Here is a 22,719-nt window from a genome sequence, read left to right on the forward strand (position 1 = left end):
CTGGTGCTTGGAACCACGCTACAAGGTGGGTTATACCACCTACATTGTACCGGCGTCCCAACCGTCTGGAGGGAAAGGCCACCCGTCTGGCGGCCTGCTAATCTGGGCTAGGGTTTCACTGGGTCTAACCATCATGTCTTTACCGACTAAATCACCTGACCTGCAGAGACTATTAGTGAGAGGGCAAGCCGGGGGGCGGAAGCTCGAAATTTTTAATATCTATGTTAGAGGGTCAAGGGCTGGTAAATCTATGCTCCATCTTACAGGCATTGAGGAGGGACTAGGCTCTTGTAGCGCTGATTCCCTTGTCATCCTAGCCGGGGATTTCAATTGTTCTTTTGAACCCCTTGCTAGTGAGAACATTCTTGGCACCAGGGAAGATGATGTTAGGAGAGGCATCCCCCCCCCTTTACTCTACCACCTATTAACAGCTGGACCCAAAGAGCCATTGATCTTAATGCCCTTTGCCTGGAATATGTCCTTAGAGCAGCTAATGGTAGATCAAAGTCAGATTCCTCCGGGGCGCATACATTTAATAGAGTGGGCCACTCCTCTTGTATTGATTACATTCTTTTGAATTATAGGATTTGGGCTCACTTTATTGACATGGTGGTCTTGCCATCTATTGATAGTGATCACAATCCCCTAGCTCTGACCTTGTCTACCCCCTGGATGGGTGTGACCCCAGCTTCATCACCACATACATGGAAAGCATCGCATGAAGTCCGCCCATCCAATTGTGGTAGGCGTCTGAAATGGAACAAAGTTGCGGCCAACGAGAGAAAGATCTTGGAAGTAAATTCCATGATGTCTAACACTATGTTGCACTTAGACTCCCCTGGTTTCAGCCAGTCTGACGTCTCAATTTTGTTTACCGAGACAACCAAAATGTTAGGTGAATTGTTTGTGGTTCGATCTCTAGGCGCAAGGGGCAATGCAAGAGGGGGACCAATGGGTAACGCTAGTTGGTTTTCTTCTGCCTGCTGTGCTGCTAAAAGGGAACTAATCCAAGCCATGAAAACCAAGGAGGGCATCTTGATTAGTCTTCCAAGGAGGAATTGCAGAAAGGTTCTATCTAAGGCAAGGGTCGAGCATGAGAATCAGTTTTGGAACGACCTGAAGGTGGATAGTTCCAGGAAGGATTCAAAGGGATTTTGGAACCTGCTGAGAGCTAGGGATAAACCCGTATAATCTCTGATAACATGTAATATAGCTGGGGGAGTGTGGTTTGACCACTTCTCCCAGCTTTATACATTGCCTGTGGGTCCTGCCGCTACCCCATTGGAACAGCCCCCCATAGAATGTACAGAGGCAAATGAGGTAATACCGTTCACACCTAAGGAAGTAGCGGGGACGGTTAAGTGCCTTGTTTTAAACAAGGCAGCAGGTCCCGATGGCCTCCCGGGGGACCTGCTTTGGGCCAAACCAGATGAATGAGAGAGACTGATTGCTACCCTATTGAATTCGGGCTTGGCTGGGGGGACTTCCCCGTACTCATGGAAGGGCGCAGAGGTCGTCCCAATCTTTAAGAAAGGGAGTCGGGACGACCCTGCCAACTATCGCCCCATAAGCCTCCTGGACTCCACGCAGAAGGTGGCAGGCAAAGTGGTCCTAGGAAGAATCTTACAGTGGGTAGAGGAGAAGCAAATTCTCTCAGACTTCCAGGCCGGCTTCAGAACTGGTATGGGGACCATTGAACAATCCTTCCGGCTTATGATGCTCTTTTGGAAAGTGGTCGTACTGGCAAAGGCAGTCTGTATCTTGCCTTCATAGATCTCCGGACTGCCTTTGACCTGGTCCCACGCAACCAACTCTGGAGCATACTTGATGCACTGGGTAGTCCCCCTTACCTCCTTAACTTGCTGATAAAGTTGCACGAAGACAATTTTGCGCAGATCAGGAGGGGTAACCCGGGTCAGAAAACTCAACGTATTCCTGTAAATAGAGGTGTCCACCAGGGATGTGTATTAGCCCCCACTCTGTTCTCATTGTATATTAACGGAGTGGTGGAGCATTTGCTACAACATCCAGCAGATGCACCCTCCCTGGCGGGCAGGAAAATTCCTACCCTCTTATTTGCAGACGATACCCTCCTGATCTCCAAAACCCCAGCAGGCCTGCAGAGTCTCCTAACTAGTTTTAAGACCTTTTGTGACTCAAGGGGACTAGTTATTAATGCAGGGAATACCAAGTTCCTGGTCTTAAATCCCACGAAGAAGACTGTCAACCCCCCTATCCTGGAATCAGTCCCACTTGATAGGGTCAGGGAGTTCGACTACTTAGGTATTCGCCTTTGTGACTCTATGAGCTGGCATTGCCTCCAACAAAAGATGCTGTTGACCCATAAGAGAGTGGTGGGGGCTCTCCTCAAGGAACAACGTGCCTCATCCCTTAAACCCATTGCACCAGTACTTGATATCTACAAGGCAAGAGGGGTTAGCGCAGCCTTGTATGGGGCTGCACTTTGGGGTGTGCAGAATGTGGATCAATTGTCCCGCGCAGAAAATAAGTTCCACAAAGACCTTATGGGCCTCCCTTATAGTACACCAACTCTCCCACTTCTTTTGGATATGGGCACTCGGCCCATCAGCGATCAGGCAAGGCTGTGTCCTCTTCTTTTGTGGTCACGCATTTGGAGAGTCCCAGAATTGACCAGTTTTGCAGAGGGCCTAAAGAAAGTTCTCTTACTACCTGGTTGGTCCAAGGTCCGTTGGCTGAGGGAATTTAAGCGCCTCCTCACTGACTTCGGCCTTGAAGATGCTTGGACCACCAGATCTGCCCCGTCCAAGACACTCTTGAAGTAGTTATATTGGAGTTGGGTGTTTGATGGCAGAAACAGCAAGGCCAACTTGTGTAAGTCCACAGTCGCATTCCTTATGGTGAAGAAGGAGTATTTTTGTGAGCCATACTTGGATATTATCCTAAATAGGGCCCTTTACTTTAAGTTCAGGGTAGGTCTATTTCCAGTGGGGCAACTAACTGCTAGCTGGAACGTTCCGGCGCAGACAACTCCATTTTGTCCTTTTTGCGCGAACAGGACAGAGTCAGTTTCCCATTTACTGTTCGAGTGCCCGGCCTATGCAGCCCCACGCCGCAGATGGCTGAAGCCACTCTGTAGAGAGTTCGGCACTAGATCACATAAGGAGGCCCTACGAATTTTAAAATCAGATCCTCGGCCCCTGTTTGCATGTGGCTTGGCAAAATTCCTGGGATGGGCATGGCGCATTAGATCTAGGAGGTTTTTGTACATTGTTTAATATCCATTTTTAGATTGTTTTTATGCATAGTATTCATGTCATTGCATTATGAACTGTATACCTATTTCCATGCACTGAACCTTTTAAACGTTTTTTATGTGTCTGTATTGCTTTCTAAGATATCAACTATATCGAAATAAAGCTTGTTACAACAACAAATCCTGTGTTTGAGAACAGCACCTTTAGAAAGTTGCTGTTCTCTTGTCTGACCCTTCTGTGTGCCTTGGCCTGTTTGTGTATTGACTGTCTGGTTTGAGAGTGACAGGGGCTGGGGATTCCCCAGGAGGCTGGCTGAGTCAGCCCTAGGCTGAATTACTGCATTTGCAACTTGAGTGGTGAGAGGAGATAGCACCTGTGCCTGAATAGGGCTGTGCCTGCCTTCCACAAAGCTGGCTCCACCTCCTGCTGGCGGCTGACGACCCTGCCCCTCACTCTGAAAGGAAAGGAGAAGCCAGGAAAACAAAGTGCTCAAGAAACACCCAGAACTGGCTCAGGGCCCACATGCACAAAGAGAACAAAGACTTTTAGGGGCATAAGTACAGGAACCCTGGCAACAGAAAATTAGATCATCCTGGAATCAAGAAGGAAACTCTGCCAAGGAGAAAGCTGAAACTGAAGAAGGAAGATTGTCCAGCTGTTGCTCTTCTGGATTGCCCTTTTGTTGCTTTGCTGCCAAGGAGAGGGGAAGTACTTTGCTGTGCTGGGTCCCCTTGCTTGAAGGAATCTCCAAGGGCCTGAGAAGGGCTGGCTCCCTGTTCTGAAGTCCCAGGAACAAAAGAACTTCACCCCCAGCTTCCCCTGAGCTCTACTGAGAGAGTTCTGTCCTTCCTGGAGTGCTTGGGCCATGTGTGGTGCCTCTGGAAGTTGTACCTGTGTTGGGAAGCTGGAAACTAAGCTTGAGAGACTTTGCTGAAGAAAAGTTATCGCATTTTTCGTTACTTCAGGTATCACCTATCACACCTTACATGTACACAATCTCCAAAATACACAAAAGTCTAGACAACCCACTGGGACGACCTATTGTGTCTGGTATAGGTTCTATACTGGAACCAGTCTCCAAATTCGCTGATGCTTTCCTGAGACCGATAGTGCAAAAAAACTCAACCTATCTGAAAGACACCAAAGACATATTGGTCCTTTTAGAGAACCTTCCCTTCAACCCTGATAACCAGCTACTAATACGCTGTGATGTCGAGAGCCTAAACACCAGCCTTCCACATGAGGAAACTTTAAACATCATAGAAGAAGTCCTCTTCAGCATCGATTGGGAGTATCAGACACCCAGAAATGTTGTCATGGAGTGTTGTAGTCTGGCATTAAAAGAAATCTTTTTCAAATATGAAAACACACTTTACTTCCAGAATCATGGGACCAGCATGGGGAGCACCTTTGCTCCCAATATTGCTGGTCTCTATGTACATCACCTGGAGATGACAAGAATCTTCCATGAAAATAACCCATTCCATAACCAGATCCATATCTGGAAGAGATACATCGATGATATTTTTTTCATCTGTAATGGAGACGACAGATCAGCACAACGGTTTATTACCTGGCTCAACTGTCAAGATGACTTTTTGAAATTTACCAGTACTATCACAAAAGATCTCCTGGTATTCCTTGATCTGAACATTTCACCCATGAATGGTATACTAAAAACAACCACCCATTTTAAATAGACATCAAATAACTGCCTCCTCATGTACCAGAGCTTTCACCCCAGACACCTGTAACGACCGGATTTTCGGACAAGATAGAATCAGCTCATCAGAGCACCACCAACCCAGCCGAAACGCAACCACCTCCCTCCTCAGGACCCATCTATCCAGGCACCTGGGTACCTACCTGAGGATGGGGAATTAGCAATATACAAGCTCATATCATCAGAAACACCACTAAATCTATAGGGATTACTAGGAATACTCACTGATTACTAAGGACGTCCATGCCCTACACCACACTCACACAATATAGTCGCGCGACCACATGGGCCCAGACTAATCTACCCTGGGGCAGTTCTGATTATATACCATTACACACTGGCCGCAACCAGTGCTCGCTCAAGCCACAATCTTGTGGGTATAAATACCAGTATCCCCCCTGGTACTCTCTCTATTTCCTTACAAGCCACAATCTTGTGGGTATAAACACCAGTATCCCCCCTGGTGCTCTCTTACTTACATCACAAGCCACAATCCTGTGGGTATCCACACCAGTATCCCCCCTGGTGTTCTTATTAACGCCGCCTTACCACGACGATCACTTTCCTATGAATACCTTCAGCTCTCTCTCTCTCTGTTGGGAAGTTTCTCTCACTATTCACTAGAGGTACAATAATATTATGGAATGGCCGAATTACACGGTGTACAACTTATTCTCTAGTTCAAACGCTCCTCTCTCCCTACTTATTCAGGTAACACTTACCTAATCGGGGGTCGCTTCCGTTCGTGCAATGACACCTGACTAGAAGACAAGGTTACCTTTACTGTATAAAAACAAGAGGTACACACTATATGCAAAAGTTATTCCCTGATTTAAGCGCCCCTCCTTCCTTTTGATTCATCAGTTACCATACAGCATCTGGTTAGAAGAAAGGTTAGCTTTATCATAAGAATAACACATGCACACTGGTTCACTAAGAACTGGGGTTCCTTTATTACAATAACAATAACAATATAACCCTATACTATAACATATTGCCTGCAAAGTATAATTGAAATAGACACATACACAGATCTGCGGGGTCTCTGTAAAGCTTTATTACTATACCACATCCACATGTAACTAACAGGGACTGTAAATAGACTGCACACCGCTGAAAGAAAAAGGATTAGCAACACAATAGGGACAAGGTTAATTTTTAAATGTAAAGCAAACTATAGTACAGGAAATGTATCACCTTATTAGTATGAAGTCTTGCTCTAGCTGTCATCTGGATTCCTCTCTCGTCTGTGCCTTAGTTCGTCTCAGATCCTCCCCTGCACTCTTGGACACGCATCTGCGCTGATCACTCTTCACTGGATTCCTCTCCCCCACGAACTCTCTCCACCTTCCAGCTTCAGCCTAATAGTTTCTGCCGCTCTGATAACCGTTCGCGCCACTATCTTCTTCACTCTGTCTGATTATCTCGGTTCCAATGTCCAATTCACTCCAGCTGCTCCCACAGACTAATCCACGATATAACTTCAGTCTCTTCCAAAAGGCATCACCAAAAGACTCCTGCTGATCAGTAACTGCTTCTGACTGCTTCCTTCAGTTCCAAACATCATCTCACTTCTCTCTGTTCAAAACACCATCTGCTCACAACTGCTTCTGACTTCTCTCTCTGGTTCCAGCTCACTGACTGTCTGTCTGTCTTCTCTCTGTTCCAAGCATCTTCTTCTTTCTCTGGCTCCAACTGTCTCACTGACAAACTGACTAACTGACTTTTCTCTGTTCCAAGCATCGACGGTCTTCTTCTCTCCTCTGCTCCAACTCAACTAACTCCACCTCTGCACTTCACTAATATATAATGCTCTCTCCTCATGGAAAGTTTCAGCCGGCAGCCTCCTACCACCGATTCCATGTACCAGGCTCCTTGCTCTAGACGCTCCCACAGTGACCAGCTGCTTGTTTTGTCTAGAGACTTGAGCCCAGAGACACTTCCTGATTAGATTCAGCTCTGGCCGGTTCTCTCCAGTTCGCAAAGGGCGAACAACACCTCATAACTAAAATATCACCTTTACCCTGAAAGCATCTCAGTCTGCAGGGAAAGAAAGCAAAATGGAGTCTCTCTAGTTCTGGGCCTTGTAGGCCTGAGAAGGATGAAATAACACTTAGCTCTGTCAGAGTACATACACAAACCATACCAATATGTAATATAAAGTCAGGACTACAGGATCCACCCTCTACTATAGGTAGGATGATGAAAGGACACATAATTATGTCAAAGCCAATAGGCAATAGATGGATTAAAGTCAAGAATAAGGGATCTATCATCATATTAAGCAGCTATCCTCTAGTTTATGCTTCTAGGTCTGGAAAAGGCCTTAAAAGGACCAACACAAGGCAAGAATAGAGATCCAGGATGGTAGCAAGCTTAAAGTCACCATCACTCAGAAATAGAGCCAAAAATACGGTCAATACAACACCTTATGGATAATCTCCCGTACGGACAATTCTTATGTCTGAAAAGAAATTGCAGCGAAGTGGCGGATATTAAAAAGCAATCTAACGAACTGAAGTAGAAACTACAGACACGACAGTACCCTGAGAGGGTAATCAATAAATCAAGAGAGCAAGAAACAACTGTAGAGAAAGCCTGTTAGAACCTGCCTTTCAGAAACAAGAAGAAAGGTGCCCATTTTGCATCGAAAACTACAATACCAATCCAATGAAGTAACGAAAATGATAACCAAACATTGGAGAATTCTCAATAGTGGTGGACTGAATCTCCCTAAAGGCATTTTTTCACACACAAAAGGCCAGAGCATTCGAGACATGATTGTGCATAAAAGACCTAAAAAACAGGCGATATCAGGACACTCTTTGGCAATGAACGACATCCATGGACATCATCCTTATGGCAAATGTAAAGTTTGCAACTTAACATCTTAACATCTAAAAGCAAATACATTTTGTTCCAAAATGGCACCAAGTGGGAACAGAGAACTTTCACCACATGCAACACTGCAAGTGTGGTGTACTTGGTATAGATGCCCTTGCCAACTGGAATATATAGGAATGACCATGAGACCGGTAAAGACAAGAATTGGCGAGCATAAGAGCAACATCAACTGCAAAAGAAATACGACTAAGATGGCATCGCATTTTCTAGAAAACAACCACATCGCAAACGATATCTACTGGACTGTGATCGAGCAGATACCGAATGAGAAATATCTATTTGAAAAGGAACAGCGTTGGGTTCATCGCATAAAGAGCAATGAAAGAGGGCTCAATTATGAAATTCCTTGGAGCCAATTGTAAACCACAATTCCATCAAGAATGTACCATGACCACTCATTGAACAAACAAGCAATGGGGCCCCAGCCAAACCACATACTAAGCAGATCAGCAATGGCGTGAGGATTGCATATCGAAAACCAACCTTGTTCACCCCAGTAACTCAGCACCGAACATTAAGAACTAACCAATGTTATAACATATCAAATGATGAGGATTGGATACCCAGAACACGTGCATACAGGCAGTAACAACAATTGTTATACCTGTTCAGCCCATTTAAAAAATAACTGTGTTTTACAAACAACTGTGTTTTGTTTTGGATTTAACATTTATGACAGGAACCATTTTTTTGAATCACCGGTAATGTTCCAAGAAGGTCGGCCATTTTTGTTTGCTTTCCTAGTCTTTAGCCCGTTTAAAAAAATCGAATAATCAGGTTCAGCATTGGAGTCAACATCAGTGACAGGAAATAGTTTTTCCTAGGTTGAGCGGGTCCTAAGATGGCAGAGTGAGGACTCTGCTACGCGGCAGACCGAGAGCTCTCCCCTCCACACTGGAGACAGCAGGCTGCTAGGATAACCTCAGCAGCAGCTTAACCGACATCGCAACCGAATTCAAAAAGCAAAAGCAATAGCGAGATTGAAAAGAAAACGAAAAGAAACCGACATCTTGGCTACTCTCTCTCTCGTCCCTCTTACCTGCAGGCTCCTCAGCAGGCTCTCCGGCGGCCTCCCAGTGGCAACGCAATGGATGCAGTGGCTGCCTCCGGCTATTTGGCGAGCGTTTGGAATCTGGCTCGAAAGGAAAATGAAAAGAAATCTGCATCTCGGCTTCTCTCTCGTCCCTCTTACCTGCAGGCTCCTCAGCAGGCTCTCCGGCGGGCCTCCCGTCGGCAACGCAACGGATGCAGTGTTTGCCTCCAGCGGTTTGGTGAGCATTTGGAAACTGGCTCGCCAGATCTAGGATCGATTTGCTTGGGCTGTCTGCCACCTCTGGGACACCGAAGGTAGCTACATCGGCGCTTGCAGGTCTGCATAGGGTTATGTCGCCCAAACATCCATTGCGCACTACGCGGAATACAAAAAACTCTGCAACGGCAGCAGCAGCGGCGGCGGCCGCCCCCTCTATTTCTGTAGCCTCTACTGCCTTGGCTACCTCGGTGACAGGAAATAGATTTTCCTAATCACCGCTAATGTTCCGTTAAAGGTTGGCCATTGTTGTTGCCTTTCTAGTCTTCAGCCATGTGCCCCATCCCAGATGTGGTAAAGAATTATACCCCATAGCGTTCATTGATTATTAATAAAACTTAGTAATCTGAACAACATTAGAAAAGTTTGCAAAACCTGAAGAAATTTCGAAAAACCGCACGCAACGATATATCAGTTTCTATATATTTTTTGCAATGGTTTTAACAAAAATGACCGGAAGTGGTTCTTTTAAATCACCGGTAATGTTCCAAAAAGATCGGCCATTTTTGTTGCCTTACTAGTCTTCTGTCGAATCCCATATGCGAAGGAGTGTCATTCTGAGGCACCTAGCTGGGAGCATGCAGAAAGTTTAGCAGGTGCAGTAAATTGTGGAAATTAGGCTGACAATTATCCAATCGTTCAGGGTATAAAAAACCAGCACAAACCACTGATGCTTCATACCACGGAGCAGCACGGAGGTCCATGGACGGATGAGGGAACATTGGTATTCAGGCAAGTCTGACTCCAGCCAAGTCGTTAAACAACCCGGCTAAATCGCTGTCAGAGTTAACCAGTAGTCTCGAGTCCTCCCGCTTTTTCTACAAATGTCCTAAATCCTACACCTCTCCCAAACTTGATTTATGTTTTATTTCAGTGATTGAAAATACAAAAGAACCCTCCCCCAACCCGGCGCTGGCTCATGTGGCATGGTGAAATAATACTGATGTATGTATTCCTCAGATACTCGAACATTTATGACTTGCTCATTTGCATGTTTATTTAAGGTGAAACTAAACCCTCTATAATTCCTATGAGTCTTAGACATTATGCCACAATGTATGCATGGAAATACAGTGATCGTATATAACTGAATGTATGTGTGTGTGTGTGTGTGTGTGGTTATCTACTTTTTAATTGTATTGTATATAGTTCTTATATAGCGCAACTGCCACCCTACGGGTATCCTGGCGCTTTTTGAGAGAACCTAATCAGATGGAGCCGGCCGATGGCAGTACTGATAAGTGGGTACGGAAATCTCAGATTTTGGCAAATAGCCAGGTCTTTAGCCTCCTTCTAAAACCTATCAGGGAGTCGGCTTGCCTGATGTTCTGGGGCAGCTCATTCCATTTGCAAAAAGCCCTACCTCCCATCCTGGCTCTCTTGAATCTGGTAGTTGTTGCTAGACTCAGACTAGAGGAACGAAGAGACCTAGTGGGCTTGTACCATGTAAATTTCTCCTGAATTGGTAGGGGGCCCTTACTGTGCAGTGCTCTTTAGACAATACTCAGTGATTTAAATGTGACTCTGTCCCTCACGGGCAGCCAATGGATGTCTCTACGAGCCATTGTGGTAGAGGAGCTACGTGGTCTATTAAGTGCCAGCTTGGCCACAAAGGTCTGGACTCTCTGCAGTCCCTGCTCACTGACTCACTGATTGGCTAAGACGTCCTGGTCAAATTATTTCAAGACGTAGCGATAGCACCAATCATAAGTCACAATATAAATTTCAGGTGTATTTTAACACCAACGTGCTAGAGAAACACCCCGAAAATGCGTGAGGCGTACTATAGGGTCTGGCACCACTTGATATTGGCAATCCGTAAGCTTACGTCTGCGGCAGTTCACCTTGTTCCATTTACACTCTACCTGCCCGATTTTGGAAATTACTTAGCCAATCAGTGAGTCTCCTTAGATTGATTTACCAACTATTTCTGTGGTGTCATTTATGTGGGTTTCATCAGGACAAGTTTATATCACTTATATTCGAGAAACATGGTCAGAAACACCATCTGATATTCATCCAGCTGTACATTTTCGATCCACCCATTCGGGCAACTTGGACTGTGTTTTTTTTCCGGAGCTTCAAGTTTTACATGATCTTCTAGTAGGGGAGTTACCGTTGCCTGCTTCCATATCTCCGCCACTACTCCTTCCTCCAGTGACTGGCAACAGATCAGTCGCATCCAGGGAAATCGCTCTGGCCCATACTCCTTCCAGATCTTATGAGGAAGGGGGTCTAAGGGGGAGCCAGAAGATACACTAAGAGCAAGGCTGTTAAAAAGCTCTTCTGTGAGAGGTTGAAAACTCTCATTAGATGATACTGCACATGGTTCCTCCTCGACAGTCAAAAGGAGAGTGTCCTGACTGCTGGCTTTATCCTGAACAAGTCCCCCCACGATTTTGGCAATCTTTTCTTCAAAGAAGATAGAGATTTTGTCACAGAGCTTTTGTGTTGCAACCACCCTGTTGCTCGTGCAGTTCGGGTTGGAGAGGTCCCTTATATTTTAAAGAGAGTTTTTGTGTTGTTCGGTGATTGAAGTATAGAAGTGGCATAAAAAAGAGCTTTGATTTGACGATGGCCCCTTTATATTTATTCTGCGCTATCTGTAGCAGTCTCTTATCTGACTCTAGATAGAGCCTTCGCCACTTCCTTTCTGCCTGTCTACACTGATTACGTAGTAATTTCAGCTCCTCACTGAACCAGGGGGCTGACGGTTACCCTCTATTCCTTATCTTTTTCAGGGGGACAAGTTTATCAAGGGTATCAGTGATATAATTAGGGGTAGGCAAGATAATTCTGACCCATCGAATTACCCGGAGCAAAAGATGTCTGATTGGTGAAGGTAGGATCCGTTTTATCTTTTGGTAGTTTAGACCAGTCTCTTCCCATTCGGTAGGTTGCAGGACAGGCATTTTTATTAACATGAGTGGATATAGTGATCTTAAAGTGGATTAGGGAGTGGTCAGTCCACCATTGGGGTAGTATGCCAGTCACCTCTGTCTCAGTCTGATTAGCAAACACAAGATCCAACACATGTCCACCTGAGTGGGTAGGTTTCAAAACCAGCTGATCAAGGCCGCAGTTCTCACAGGTTGTAGGTCCTTCAGATGACTCCCTAGGGTCCCATTGTCCCATAGGTTAAAATTACCTAGGAGCAGCAGTCTGGAGTGGCTCAAGGCCAGGGCAGCGATAATGTCAAACAACGCCTTCTACTGTGTATCTAGGCCTGGAGGCCTATAGCAAACCATACCGGTTAGCACCCTTCCTTTACTTTCCTGCAGGGTGAAGCCCAGCAGTTCTATCCCTGCGACCTCATCGATCTGAAGGGGAGCAAAGTTCCACCTCTCCTTAAATATGACTCCAACCCCCCCCCCCCCCCCCACCCCCCCCACCCTCTTCCCTGGGACCTGGGTTTATGAAACATCTTGTACCCTTCAGGGCAAGCAAAGCCCAACTCAACAGAGGAGTCAACACTGGTCCAGGTCTCTGTGATAAAGAGAGCATCCAGGTCCATATCTTCCAACAATCCTGACACCTCCCGATGGTGTTTGACCAGGGATCTACTATTAATCAGGCCACAGGCCAAGATAGCAGAGGTCTGTGGAGGATCTTTTTGAGGCCCGCCCGTTATCCCCTTTCTTATACTCAGTAGGGCCTCCTTGGAGTAGTTTAATCTGGTAGGGATCAAACCGGCAGCATTCCTGGCACTGGGCACGGCCAGCGCGCGGACGGGCCGCAGGCGGGCTTATCTCTGGCGCATCTCTGCTGCGTAGCTGCGCGCCTGCATTGCCCTGCTTAAATAGGAAGGCAGTTGCAGGCAAGCGAAACACTATAGCGCTAACAAAGATGGCGCAGGGGTGAGATGTATTCCCCAACTCCTGCTAAAGCAGCGGAGTGCGTTTGTGAATTCGTTTTTTTATTGTGCAAGTAAGAGGGCGATATCATGAAGTTTCCAGCATCTAAAAAGGTAAATTTAAAAGTAGTAATTACAAATTCGATGTCCCACTAACTCCCTCGAAGTTATATTCACTTCCTTGTCCCTTGTGGCAGCAGTGATACTTTCTTAACACCCCTTGACAGTTACAGGTAAAATTAAGGTAAAATGAAAATAGAGCTCAGCAAACACTACCAACACACAGTGCTTTCAGCCAGGACTGAATTCTCTAAGATGGCCGCGCGCCAGCACTGCCCCATCTAAATAGGAAGGCAGTTGGAGGCAAGCGAAACACTAGAGCGCTAACAAAGATGGCGTAGGGGCCAGATGCATTCCTAAACTCCCGCTAAAGCAGCGGAGTGCATTTGTGAATTCGTTTTTTTATTGTGCGAGTAAGAGGGCGATATCATGAAGTTTCTAGCAGCTAAAAAGGTCAATTTAAAAGTAGTGATTACAAATTTGATGTCCCACTAACTCCCTTGAAGTTATATTCACTTACTTTCTTAACACCCCTTGACAGTTACAGGTAAAATTAAGATAAAATTAAAATAGAGCTCAGCAAACACTACCAACACGCAGCGCTTTCAGCCAGGACTGAATTCTCTAATGTAACGCTAACAGCAATCTACATGAATTATGTGGTCAAATTGCATCAATGAAAAGCCTGATGCGTTTGCATAACCAGGCACGAAAAATATATTGTGGAAAATGTATCACAGCAATTGTATTTCTCCACCACAGGGCAACCAGAGTATGACAATGCCATTCTTTAATTATTCCACGTAATGATGATGTGTCATGGAGGCAACCGATTGGTTGTTGATTTTATTTTTGTTGTTTTTTCTCCACCTTTATCTCCAGGGATACCGAATTGGTAAATACCTTTTGAGGGGGTCATTCAACCTCCTTACATTTCTTTTTTTAGTTGGCCAACCTATTTTTGCTGCCAGCTTATTGTGAAATAGGCATATAACATTCTAACTATTATCTCAGAGTGCAGTAGGGATCACAATAGGTCCTGATGAGTGAAGCAGTAGGGGACTGCTCACGAAGCATGTCGACTAAGTTGAGAGTATAGCTAAAGCAGGATTTACTCCCTCTTTCCCCTTTTTAACGTTCCCAGCCAGAGATACGAATAAAGTCTATTTTTTCTGCTAGCCAGGGAATTTTTTATTAATTTCTCTATTACACACTTTTTTTCCCTACCACTCAGATCACTCACACCTATCACACCTATAGTCTATTACCACATAATCAAGTGCTCCCGCGTAGTCGTAGGTCGAAGAACGCCCCGCCCGGTCGTGGGACGGGAAGGCCCCTATGATGAAGCATGACACTATGGGATTCATAGTGTGTGAGGGGTATTTTAAAAACACATAGTGCTTTCCCCGTATTCAGTGACGGTGGTTAGCTAAAACAACACATCACGAGCTCAAATATGTACATTTAACAAAAACTCCCAAAAAACTGATTAAGGATAGAATCTTGTTGTTTATATACCATCTGGCGCCTAGACATCTTCGGGTCTTTGTAGCGCTTTATAAATCCCTCATTTCATTTTCATTAGTAGTGGTGGGAACATGAGAACATCTACTAGATTCCCTTGAATATGAGAGTAGGCCTCGTCATATTGACACAGGACTCTCTTTTAACCCATGAAAAAACGATTTCAATTCACTGCCCATTGACATTCTTTTGATTGCATCCGCTTTAAGGTCAATTGAAGGTAGTTCTAGGTTATACACAAAGAATAGGTATGGTTACTTGGGAGTCATCTTCCTCAAGTCATTGGTACTTTGAAATTCATACGTAAAGCATGCAATGCTCTCTGACCTCTAAAGATTGTGAAGGTGCCTTTTGTTATAAAACATCATCAAAATAAAGACCTTTTGAGCAAAAGTTCAAAAAGAAGTGCACCTACAACCACGCATTCTCTGGACTTGCACCAAGAATTTGGAATGCTTTCTATCCCCATATCAGAAAGAACCCTGAGACTGGTACATTTAAAAGAGAAGTAGCTCCTGAGCAGCCAACTGCGACAATAGACCTGTAACCTAGCTTGCCATCTGTATTCACTTTACAGCATTGACCTACTTATCTACTGTGCAATGTGCATCTGTTGTAACTATGTTTATCTCCATTATTTTCTGCAATTTGAATATGATATATCCCCCTTTGTTACCAGAGCAACTTCCCAACCTCAATGTACAGCGCTTTGATACCCTGATGGGTCTTGTTCGCGCTACATAAAACCTTTCAAATAAATAAATAAATATTTATAAAAATGATAAATGGAAAGCATCCTCTAGCCAGTAGTGACGCGTGGAGGGAGTGCCGTGGGACAGGGGGGGAGGGGAATGGTAGGGGGTAGTAAACTCCTGCTCAAGGCAGACTGGAGCAATGTAAATAAATAAAAAATAATTAATTTCACGTGCTGAAACTCCAAATGCGTTTCAAGGCGCGCAATGAACATTTCTTTATTTCCATTACTCCGGCCAGCCATGAGCCAGAGTTTACTACCCCCACCCTGCGCCTCCCTCTCCCCGCCACACCACCCCGCAGCACTCCCTCCACGAGCCACTACTGCCTCTAGCTAAGATAGCAATACAACGTCTATTCTGTGCATTTCTAATTAAGTCTATCTATTTAATGTTACCCTTTGCACTCCCACTTTACTGTACGGTGACAAGTTGATGCAATATTAGACAATGTAGGGAAATACATTAGTAAAATGATAAGGTTCATGTGTCCTAAAGGGGGGAGGAGAGAGCACTGCACTGTCCTTAGCAAACAGAGCACCCACCACCGTTCCTTTGCCGGTTACAAGACTGAAGCATTTGTTCTACATAAGAACCAAACTCTCTCCTAGCAAGCACAAGGTGTGAATGGCCTACCGTATGACCTCTGAAAATAATGCAAGCAGACGATAACAGACCAAGAAGGATTGGAATTACCAAACAGAATTACAACAAATGACCTGGGGATTTAACCATCCCTTAAATGTCTACAGCGATCCTCTGTTAAGTTGCAGCTGCAGGGTCTGGGAAAATGTAGTTACACATTGTGTGTCAAACTAAAGGTCTCAATCAGGCACAAGTTTAAGAATCTATTTCTGGAAAACTAAAGAGTTAGAATTTCCCAAATGAATGAAAAGTTTAGAATTTCACACAAAAACTAGACAGTTAGAATTCCCCACCTACTGCAAGGATGATTTGCAGTCAGGTGGTTTTGAAATGTGTTGCCACACGCTGACATAATACACTACACAATCAGTGTGCATATTTTATATGACAAGTATCTCCAACCAGTGGATTACAAGCTACCAGTAGCACACAGGCACCTTCAGAGTAGCTCACAGCCTTAAGTTCATTTTTGAATAAACACAGGGTCACATTTTCCTTTTAAAGTTAAGGGAAGGCTGTGTTTATTTTACATTGTTATCTTCAGGCTGCAGTTCAGCAGGGCTGAAGTTAGATTTATGACCCAGGCAGAAAGATGAAGATCTGAATCACTGAGGTATTTAAATCTCAAATACAAGTCTGTGTCAACTCAATAGTGGAGCAGGACAACAAAATTATCTTTTGGAATGCTTTTAAATGGGATAAAGTTAAAATGTAGAGTTAACTTAATGAACAAGTTAGATCTTCATTTTAATTTTAACTCATTTCAAAGTGTTACATTTACAAACAGCCGACCTCTTGCTCCAAGTGGCCAATAGAAACACTGCCATATTTATAACTCAAAAGTACAGTCATTTTTTACAAATGGGAGAAATTTAATGGATAAAACAAATGCTATGAAACAATGAGTCAATGTTTTTCTCCACTTTCAATTTCAATTATATTTTCATATTTTATGAAGCATGTTTCTTCACTTTAAATTTGTCCTATTTAAGCAAATGGCAGTATTTCTCTGTAATAAATACTAGCAGCCCGTCCGGACATTGTCCGGGAGCAATTAGGCTTCAGGGCCCCCGCCCGCCTCGACATTGTCCATGGGTCCCCCGGAGCCTTCCTCCATATATTGCAGTATTATACCTCTATGTTTACTTTGTACGCTTTTGTAACCTGCACACGTAACTTTTTTCTCCTGTAATGCACCATTTGGCTCACTTTTTTAATGCTCCGTTTGGTTCCTCTTGCTCACGATGTACGCTTTTGTAACCTGCACACGTAACTTTTTCCTCCTGTAATGCACCGTTTGGCTCACTTTTGTAATGCTCCGTTTGCTTCCTCTTGCTCACGATTTTCATTTTTGCTTCATTTTTCCGCCGCTCACGCTCCTATATAAATAAATAAACCCTGAAACGCCCCTTGCCTCATCAATCAAAACAGCATTCGTACAAAAGAAGCAAAAAAAACATCAAAGTGAATAGCAAAGGACCATCCTTCGTGACTCAGTCCGTTCCCTTAGCACTCATAGGAAGTGAATCGATCCTGATGGCATATAAAATGATATTGTAATTGCTGTATGTAAAGGTAAAACGCTTTCTTGATACAAATGAACCAACTGGCACAGATCAACAGTTGACCAAGAGAACAGTGTTGTCCCTTTCCATCATTTCTTGCTTCTATGCTAATCTCAGTCACGTTTGAAGCTAATTTCGTCCTTTCGCTGGACTCCCAGCAGAGAATCCCACTTGTCTTTATTATAATGCTTACATTCTATTGTAAATATGCACCCCGCGGAGAAAGCAATCATGCTCAGTAATTTTAAATAATTTAGGTTCTCTGTTTAGTCGATAATTCACTGTTACTCATGTATAACTGTAAATATAATACATGGGAATCTGCAAACCTGTAAAGAAAGCCGTCTCTAATCTCTTTAAAATATGCGACTTGTGATGCAAGTTGAGTTCTGACGTCACAATGCCTGCTGCCAGCAGTCAGGGGAAAGGCAGATGAGATCAAATAGTGGAACATTGCTTGTCTTTGGTTTGCTGTTTTTCTTGCTGCATGATGCCAAGCAGAAAGGAGATATTTATTGCAACATGTTTATTTGTTTAACTCCTTGGGTAATCATCAATCAGAAAAGTTAGAATCTTTCTGCATGTTTCTACACACTACGACTTATAGAACCAATAATTTTTAAAATCTGACTTTTATTACACTATTTCTAATATTTTTTCAACAAATATCTCACATAATGTTTGATATGTTTGCGTCTGCACCACAGATTCTGTTTTTATTCTTCAAATTTGCAAACATTCTCTGCTTCTTATGAGAGTGCAAAGCATAAAGGATTCAAGGGGGTGTGTGTCTGAAAGGTGATGTGACCATGCATTGTAAGAAATAAAGTACACCCTAATAATAATGATTAGGGTATTGTAGATTACCTTGGGGAGCCATAGCCTTATAAAGAAACTCAGACGTTGGCCTCATTCCTCTATATGATCATGGAACTCCTCAGTGACTTACAATAGCCTTGTAATTTATGACGGGGTACTATATCACATATATACTAGCCGTTAGGTTTCTTAACAACTCCTTGACCTTCCTTAGCTCGTCAAGAGAGCCACACACAAACTCATCCTTCTCCTCCATCCTCTCTTTGGGACCCAACCACTCAAACTCACTGCTTCATCTAGAGTTAGTAGTCCTCTGACACTGGTGCTACATAGGCATCTGCCTTATTCCCAAGGCATCTACTTTGGTATATAATACAAATAAGTCACAAAACAGTGATCACTACTTCTACGCAGAGTTCTTATTGAAACTTTCTCTTAACAACTGCAGTGCCCTTCCTTAGCTTGGAAAGTGTGCATACACAAACACATAACTAATCTTTCTTCTCAATCCTCTCCTTGAGACCAACCACTCAAACTCATCGCTTCACCTAGAGTTAGTAGTCCTTGGGCACTATTTTTATAGATGTACCTGCCTTAGTCCTGCGTCACCTCCTACTGACTAAGGAGTATAATACCAATGAGCAACAAAACAGCTCTTCTGTTTCATTTAGTTTTGAAACAAGAGAATGACTCAGCCACATCCTTCAAGCTCTCATTCATGGAAAATTGATACAGGAGGACCAGTGGGCCCCTGGGTAAGGCTCCTGTTGAGTATGGTACTTATTGTGATGCCTTTCGAATGACTGAAAATTACATCATCCATACTTTAGTTGGACAAGTCAGAACCTATTATATTTCCTCAGACTTGTTTAATATGTGAACACGCACTGCTATTGTACTTTGTTAGAGGGCAGAGAGGGATTTTTTGAGAATATCAACGAGTGGAAAAATTATTATCAATGATATTGAAGTCACAGCAATTATGCAATTAGGAAGTATGGAGCTGTATTGTGCTGCTACTGGGCGCTCTCGTGCTGGTTGCGCCAGGGTGCCTCCTGCAGCTTATGTATGTATTTGATTGTGATTCCACGGTCGGGCCTCGAATGGAAAGGGGCGACCACTCGGTCCCCCCAAATGTATGGTTGGGTGCCCGATCCCCCCGGGAAACCATTTTGGGCGGGGGGCGTGGCTCGGCTGGTATGCCCGAAGTGGCATAGCCGGGGCGCGCCTTTTCCCGCCCAAGAGGGGTTGTCCTGGACGCCCGCACGGAAGACCACACCCAGTAGGCATACCGGAGGAGGGTACCCGCCCTCCCGCAGAAGAATAAATAGAGCGGGAATCCGAAGAAGCGCCCTCTTGTTCCTGTGCTCTGAAGGCTGCACCCACTCGTTGCTCGTGAGCCCTCGACGGAACAAGCGGCAATTTTGACTCACCCACCAGCCCCTTATGGCAATGTTTGTTTAAATAAAGTTTTGCTTAGAGAGAAATGTATAGGCCTTTTTTCCTTTGTAAAGAAGTAAAGGAATGTTTCAGATAATGATGTGACGTCTGCCTTTAGGATAATGTTTTCCTTTTTAGGAGAGAGCAGTTGATGACACATCAAGGCTATGTCAGGATTTTTTCTTTCCTTAGTAGGTAAACAACTGTCGTATTTATTTTTTGGTTGGGCGGTAAGGTCATGATCGGTGAGCAGTAATTTCAAGGTCCCTAGAGGGGGGCGCCACCCAGAATGGATGGGAGCGCCCGGGGGGAGGCGGCCATTGGCCCCTTCTATGAGGAGGCGGCACCCACTAAGGATGGGTCGCCTAGGGGGAGACGGCCATAGGCCCCTCCCAGGGGGGAGGCGGCTAGATGCCCCTCCTACGAATTTCCCGGGGGCCGGATATCCGCGGCGGCGGATGGAGAGTGTGGGGATGGGGGGGAGTCCAGGCTGTCCTTCCAACAGATACCTCACACGGGAACTCGGACCACCTTTAAGATGGCGTCGAGTGGAAAGGGGGCCCCCACCACGACAAGGGAAGTTACAGTTGGCAATGAGGGTAGAGTCCTCTGCGCATGCGCCACTCACACCGCGAGGGCGAGATTTTGGTAGTAGGGATCTGACACCGTTTAAGACCTTGCCGTTGGCCCTTAATGCTAGGATGTACAATTTTAATTTAGATTGTATGCATTTCAGGAAGCTAGACTCGGCTAGGAAACCTTTGTATTAGAGATCTGTTAAGGTTAGCCAAAGAACATGTCTTCATCAAAATGTAATAAATGTAAAATTGTGCATAATTCATGAAACTTTTATTTAATGTTTTAAATTTTGTTTCAAATTCTAATAAATACGGCCGGGGGGGTAACTCCCCCCCGCCTTCCAAAAGTTCAAACCTGTGTCCGACTTCTCCCATCCATTGGGGATTGGTGTTGGGAGGGGGTGGAGGGCATCCCGGCCATACGATGCGTGCCAGGATTCCACCAATGATGATCAGTTGGTGGAGATCCTGGTACGCAGCGGGAACGCCTGGCCCACCATGTGCTATAATTATAAATAAATCTTCTTCTTACTGGATCTCTTTGCAAGCATCTTCATTTCATTTGGCGACAAGTACGAACCCTCGAGCATTCCGCACCCACCAGCTTTACTTGGACATTTTTATCTTCCGTATTTTCTTTGTTTGGGCCACTTTTGCTGTTTGCTGCTCCTGCTCGCTGCTGTAGTCTGGATATTCTCGTTTTATCTAATTTTCTGACATTTCTCTTCGACGCTCCTGTTGGCTGATGACGTCATTGCTCGTACCGCCTCCTTGATGTGTGGGAGTCTCCGTGAAACCGACGTTGTGGTTGGCTGATGACGTTGTTACCAACATCGTCTATTTTGACTCTGTTGCTTGGAAACCCAGGAAGCCTCTTTGAAGCTGACGCTTCTTGCTTATTACGCTCCACTCAAGCATATCCTAGCAACGAAAGCAGGCTTCTTCGAGGCATTTCGACGCTCTCTGCTCTACAATTGGTTTCACTATTAGAGGTTTCCTCCTTCTTCATTGCTTGTCTGCAGATCCCAGGAAGGATCCAACTTTCTCATCTTCACAGTGACAGGCACGCTCTGTTCTTGGATTCATTTCAGCCTACACTTTCCAACGGTGACAGGCACACCTATTATTTGCAATTTTCAGTCTTCATTAACATTATTGCTTTAAACTTCTTATTTTATTACTTCCTGATTTTATTAACCCATACTGAAGATTATTGTTATTTACATTTAGGTATTTTCTGAATATGTTTTTACTGTATTAACCACAATTTCTTTTGCAGCAAAATTGTGTATATTATATTTTCTTCTACGTCTTCTTATCAGCAGTTTGCACAAACTCCACCTATTTTACAACAGCCTCGCAAACCTGGGATACCATGGCACCAATGGGTTAAGACTTTTCAAAATTATATTGTTGCTATAGATGCTGTGAAATTTTCTCCTGATCGCAAAGTGGCTGTTTTTTATGGTTGTCTTGGTCTTGCTGCGCAACATGTGTTTGAGAATTTACCAAAGTTTCCCACTCCACCTGGCGAGGCTGGCGATGCGGAACATTAGGATTCTTATAAAGAAGCCCTAGCTCGCTTAGCAAGACACTATGATCAGGAATCAAACATTATGCTTGAGAGACATAATTTCCACAAGAGAAAACAACGCGAGGATGAAACAGTGGAGGAATACCTCGCTTCTTTACGAGTACTTGCATCCACTTGTGAGTTTGAGGCAGATCCTGAAATATATATTTGCGATCAGTTTGTATTTGCCTGCTATTCTAGAAAGATACAAGAACGTCTTCTCAGCTGTAGAAAGCCATCTTTGCAAGACTCTATTGATATCGCTAAGAGTATTGAAAGGTCTATTGTAACATCAAAAGTTCTCCAACAAGATCAGTCTGTTAACTCATTCAAGTCAAGCTCGAGTGATCCTGGAAATTTTGTTAATGCTGTTAATGTTTTTAGGTCCTCTAAACAACCTTTTAAATAAGTGAACACAGTGTGTTTTAGGTGTGATTCCCGTTCACATCTCACCAATTATCCCATGTGTCCTGCTTCAGGAAAAAGATGTGTTTCATGCCAAGAAATTGGCCATTTTCAAAGTGTTTGCAGATCTTCCAAGAGATCAACCAGAGTCAATAGTATTGAAGTTACAGATTCGTTTGACAATTGTACACAACAATTTCATGATATGATTGTTTCAATTGAATGTAATTCGGTTTTCAATCCTCATCAAGTTAAAGGTCCCCTGGGTGTTGCATTGTTTGGAAGAATTGAAATTCCAATTATGGCAGATTCGGGTTCTCCAATAACTAT

The sequence above is a fragment of the Lissotriton vulgaris genome, chromosome 7, assembly GCF_964263255.1.
Source record: "Lissotriton vulgaris chromosome 7, aLisVul1.2, whole genome shotgun sequence".
In the NCBI taxonomy this organism is placed as follows: domain Eukaryota; kingdom Metazoa; phylum Chordata; class Amphibia; order Caudata; family Salamandridae; genus Lissotriton; species Lissotriton vulgaris.